Source organism: Tenrec ecaudatus, chromosome 11 (assembly GCF_050624435.1).
Source record: "Tenrec ecaudatus isolate mTenEca1 chromosome 11, mTenEca1.hap1, whole genome shotgun sequence".
Lineage (NCBI taxonomy): Eukaryota > Metazoa > Chordata > Mammalia > Afrosoricida > Tenrecidae > Tenrec > Tenrec ecaudatus.
Window position 1 is genome coordinate 73,819,521 of NC_134540.1, and position 6,012 is coordinate 73,825,532.

Here is a 6,012-nt window from a genome sequence, read left to right on the forward strand (position 1 = left end):
CCAACTAAGCTTCCATAGGAACACATGGGCAGAGTTTACTCAGGTCACAGCTTGATTGGAGGGCAACGAGATAAACGGTTTTCCAAGGCTCGCCCCTTTCTGTCTTTCTCCCTGGTGATCATCAGACCAGTGATCTGCTTCCTGAGCTAGTCCTTTGCCTCAACTGTGTGTGCTGCACTACTATGGGCTCAGCCAACCCATGGATAGTGTCGCCTTGCCTTGAGTGCATTGCTATTGATTGAGGTTCCAACAAGACCTGTTTCACCATGCTTCTTGAGGATCCATCTGACCTCTTCGCTTAGCTCTGGGGCGACTGCCCACTGCTACACTTCAACTTATCTTCCTGCCCTGCCCTTCTTGTCTTGCCTGAGGGCAGACTCCATTGCCTGCTTCCTTGTCCTTGGACCAGCAGCCCACATGAGTTGAAGGACCTTCAGCATATTAACTGTTCCACGAAACTGAATTGAACTGGGCTCTCTGTACTGCTGTGTGGACTCATTAGCTGTTATATTCCTTCTTGCTATGTAAATCTATTAATATATATATTTGTATATATATCTATTCATATATATGTTTATGTGTGTGTATATATACATATATATGTATGCACACACATACACACAAGGGGAACCCCCCCAAAAAAAAATTGCACTGGGCAGAGCAGAGCTTTCGTATTTCATAGTACACATTTTTCTCACTGGACGAGCATCAAGCAACTCGCTCTGAGTTAGTGAACCCAGTGGTATCGCCTGGGAAGGTTCTCTTTGGTTACAGTGAATATTTTCATAAAAGCATTTTCGCTCAAACCTCATTTTTTGTGATGACAAATTTAAGAGAAAAGCAGCTGAGAAATTTTGTTTCCAGCTCAGGAAAAATGCCACCGAAACTATTGTGATGTTGAACACAGCTTACAGGGACAGTGCTATGGAAAAACTCATGTGTATGAGTGGTTTTCTCATTTCAAAAAGGGGAAATTTCTATTGATGACAAGCTTCATTCTGGACGTCCATCAACTTCCTGAATGGATGAAAATGTCGATTCATAATGCATTTGGACTTCATTCCAACAGGTCAGATTGTTAATCAAGCTTTCTATTTAGAGGTTCTGAAAAGATTGCCTAACAGCGTAGGACAAAAAAGGCCTGATTTGTGGCAGACAGGGGGCGGATTTTGCCATCATGACAATGTACCTGCTCACACAGCCATCTCAGTGTGCCAGTTTTGGGCAAAAACTAGCATGCTTTTCTGGCCCCATGCACCTGACTCACCTGATCTCACTCTGTGTGATTTCTTTTTGTTTCCACAAATGAAGAGGGATATGAAAGAATGGCTATTTGATGACATAGAAGAAGTGAAGGAAAAAAAGAGGGAGGTGCTGTCAGCCATCCAAACAGATGAGTTTGAAAAATGTTTCCAAGAATGGACTCACAGATTTGACAAATGCATTAAGTGTAATGGAGAGTACATTAACGATGATAAGGTTGTTCTGTAAAAAATTTTAAATATATATACCATTGAAAAATATTCCAGCTTTCTTTGGGTACCCCCTTGTAGAATCACAAGTGTCCTGGTTTTATTTCTCTAGAGAACCCTGCCTAACACAAACATGATGGACTGGTTATGGCAGTATCTCACCTTCATCTTTAGTGGACAGTGGCAAATGGCTCTTCAGAGCGGCTGTTTGCAGTTGGGATGTGGCTAGTGAGAACAAGAGCTGGTCAAGAAGATCAAGACTGGCTACAGGGAAACATGCTCAGGTGGGAGAGTGTCCGGGAGGAGTGGGGCTAGGTAAGGAGGTGAGGAAAACATCTGCTCTGCCTCTGCTTCCCATGGTGCAACTCTAAGCTAAAATGAGTGGGTGAGAGTTGGGTGTGGGTATGTGGCATGTGAGGGACGTGTGAGGGATGTGGGGGTGTCGCTGTGCTGTGTGTATTCCGCCTTCATCCCTCCATCCCACAGACCCAGGCCTATGGGCCACGTGACTTCCTTCTCACCATTCTTCCCCAAGCTTCTTCCAACCTAGCTTCTGGGTTACAATCAAGCTTGGGTCGTGCCTAACTCATAGCCTTTCATCCTAATGTGAAGTCTCTGACTCTGAAACATGTAGACCTGGGGGGAGGGGGGTTGGGTTTGGGAGGTGTAGGGGGTAGCTCACAGTGTTTGTACTTGAAACATTACAGGGTTTCAAGTTCTAGCGTTTGTTGCAACCCCACTACATGCCACCAGTATTAATGCTGGGAACTATATTCTGTCAAAACCCACTGAGTCTGAACAGTCTCACAGGCTTCTGTGAAATGTCTGGTGACACCAACGCTAGACTCTCAGTGTCTACACTCCTCCTGGTGAAGCAAATCCTTATTAGTCACAGCTTCAACACGCCAAGGACCTTGTTAGGAATGCAAATTCTCGGGCTCCAGCCCAGGCTTATGAATCAGAGCCACATTTTAATAAGATCCCCAGGTGATTCATGAGCACATTCGTGTAAGAAGCACATTGGGATCCGGGACCAGCTGAAGCGGACTTACCTGAGAGTTGATTAGAAACAAATAACTCAACCCCCACCGGGAGCTTCCCACTTCGAAACTGGAGCAGGGCACACAGAGGAGAGGTGGTTTCTGTAATCTGTGTTTAACAAGCCCTCCAGAAGCTTTTGTTACTTGATGGATTGTAGGAACCCCGGGGCCCTGGTGGCATAGAGGTTATGCATTGGGCTGCTAGTCCCAAGGTCAGCGGTTTGAAACCACCAGCCACTGTGCAGGATAAAGACGAGGCTGTCTGCTCAAAGAATTATAGTCTCAGAAACTCATAGGGGCAGTTCTACCCTGTCCTATAGGGCCTTTATGAGTCAGCATAGACTTGATGCTGCAGTGAGTTTGGGCTATATTATTCCCCATGATGCATTTCAGGCTAATTCCCTATCCACCACAGGACCCCACCCAACCCAGAGCAGAGGTTCAGTCTGCTGGCTCCCTGCTGATTCTCCCCAACAGACAATGTGCAGGCTACCCCAAACTTCCATCAAAACCAGAGATGGATTATCCAAAAAGCAAGGTAAGTTCGGGTGTCCTTGTGCCGATTTACTAACCTGCAGTAAACAAGTTCAGTACATCTTTAATGTGAGGAAAATATGCGAGACTATTCACTAAAGATTAATAAGTAAGCATAAGATAACTAGTGCTTGCCTTGCTTATTGGGTCCTCCATCCTTGTCCAGAGTAAATACCAAACTTACCCCCACCAGTCAATCTTGGCCCCTAGCTTCCCTATAGGACAGAGTAAAACTGACCCTGTGCATTTCTGGGAGTGTAACCTTTGTAAGAGTAGAAAGCCCTATCTTTCTCCCGAGGGGTGGCCAATGGTTTCAAATTGCGGACCTTGAAGTTGAAGAGGAGTTAGTTTATAGGAAGGTGCTATCGGGTTGGGGGAAAGAAAGATGCTGTCTGCACCTTAAAGCAGAACCTCTGATGTGATGAAAACATGTGGAATTGTTCACCATAGATTCATTAGTAAGCACAAATGAGCCCGTGCTTATCTTGCTCACTTAGTAACCTGACTGATCCAAACCCCGCAGGCCTGCTGTGCCCCCTGCCCTCCCGCACTCGACTAACATGGCCGCTTGCGCTTTAACCACCCTGTGCCCAGCACCCACAGCTAACGATTAAATTCCCGCTTTGTGGATGGGGAAATCCAAACTCACAGAAGCTGTGCAGCTAGACCAAGGTCACCCCGCCAGGATGGTCACGACCTGGCCCCAGGCTGCCTGGCACCTCCTGCCCAGCAGATGGCGCGGGGACTGCCGGGACCACCTGGCACCTTCGGCCGGTCCACAGGCTGTGACGGGGTTCACTGTACTGGGCTTTCGACGGAGAGACGCGATGGCTGCCAGCACTGTGAACAACAACCAAGATTACCAAGGAATTCCCAAGCCCCGTGATAACACTGGAAAGAAGGACAGTCTAAAGTCGTTTCTGGCTCGAAGACTCGTCTCCTTGGCTGCAGGCAGGGGACAGAGGGTGCCCCGGGCAGCGGGGCTTTGCAGAGAGCAGCTGCTGTCTTCCGTCGCTCTCGCACCCACTTACTACCTGTAGCGCGACTTCACGAGGGTGCCGCCGCATTTTCAAGGACTGGACTTTGGGAGAGGCTTTGATGCTGTAGGGAGGTGCGGGAGCTCCTGGATGAAGTGTAAGCAAGCTTGAGAAGGAGACTCCGCCCCTCCCCCCCCACACACACCTCCCCCAGCTAAGGTCCATTCATTCTTGGGGACACAGTGACCCCGTGCGGCCGGAGGCAAGCATAACCTCTGGCTGGATCGTGTTCCCTCTATTTCTTCTTCATCACGTGAAACAAAAATGTTGCGATTGACTTTGCTGCTGCTGTTGTTGAAGTTTTGCTTTCCCTTTCCTGAGAATCAGAGGCAAATTCATCGGCTCTCACAGGGAACTGGCCTCACAGGACTCCTTTTCCTGGGGTCGTTCAGACCGGAGTAAACATTCGAGAGAGGTTGGAGGGGGAGCCACAGGTGATCTGGATGGCTGAACTAATGTTCTAGCCCTGCCCTCCTCCATGATCCCCCTGGGTGCCCCCCACACACCTGTTAACCGGCTGCCACATCTAACAGAAAAGACAAAGGCGCCCAACAAGAAGAATCCATGCGCTTGCATTGGGGTGTGGAGAAAGACTATTGAAAGTACTGTGGACTGCTGAAAGGGCAAACCGATCTCTCCTGGAAGAAGTACAGCCAGAGTCTTAGAGGCAAGGATGGCAAGTATTCGTCTTATGGACTTTGGACCTGTTGTCAGGAGAGACCAGTCCTTGGAGCACCTCAGACTTGGTAACGTGCATGGGCAGCAGAAAAGAGGAAGGCCCTTGTCAAGATGGGTTGGCACAGTGGCTGCAGCAATGGGCTCAGGCATAGGAACCATGGTGAGGATGGCTCAGGATGGGGCAGCGTTTCATTCTGTTGTGCAGAGGGACGCCATGGGCCAGAACTGGCTCTGTGGCATCCAACACCAGCAACACAGACTGATTTCTCAGAAGTCAGTGGCCCGCGGTGCTACGGTGGCTCCATGCGTCCTCTGAGACACCAATGCCTCCTGACCTGAAAGCCGGCCTCTATCCCCAGTGTCACATCCTGAGCTCCAACCATCATGCCTGAGTTTGAGGCAGAAAACAGAAAGCAGGAAGGCCAGAAGCTCACTGCCATTTCCTAAGCATATTCTGATGCAGGGACTTGAAGAACAGACGGAGATAACCACAGACCTCACCCACTACTAGTGGCGATATAATAGCTGCTCTTTCTTCAGGGTTGCCTGTGCTTAAATTCGTCTCATTTCTCCTCCCAATGGTCCTGCGGCTGGTTTGGGTAGTGCCATTTGAAAGGTAAGAAGCATGAGACTCGGTTAGGCGATGTTCCCTGCAAAGCTAGTGAGCAAGGGCACAATCTGAGCCCAGATAGGACGGGTTCAGCATGGAATGCTGGTGCCAGCAACAGTGACATGCGGGGCTGGTCAAGAGCTGGTGGCTCAAACCCACTTTGTGGCTCTAAGGAGGAAAGATGGGTGATCTGCTCCTGTGGAGATTCAACCAGAAAAGCCCATTTGCCACTGTGTTGATTTTGATTCACAGTGATCCACAGAAGGTTCCCAGGGCTGTCAGTCTCTTCGGGAGCACACACCTCATGGCCTGCTGTCCAGTGCTTACTCCATGGCACCACTCCGGCTTCTTTCCTGCCTCGGAAACTCTGTGAGGCCATTCTGCTTGGCCATACAGGGTTGCTAGTCTGGTATCAACACCAAGGCACTAACAACCCCCTTGCACCTCCAATCAAAGGGCAGAACTTAAGGGCTTGGCCCTTGCTTTCAGTCCCCAAAGACAATGTTTATCATGCAACATTAAAAAGCCGCTCTTGTGGGTAGCTAAAAGTTACCTTTCATTGTGAATGAAGAAATAGCTCAAAACCAAACTCACTGCCATCAAGTAAATGTGGACTGACAGTGACCCTACAGGATGCCCCC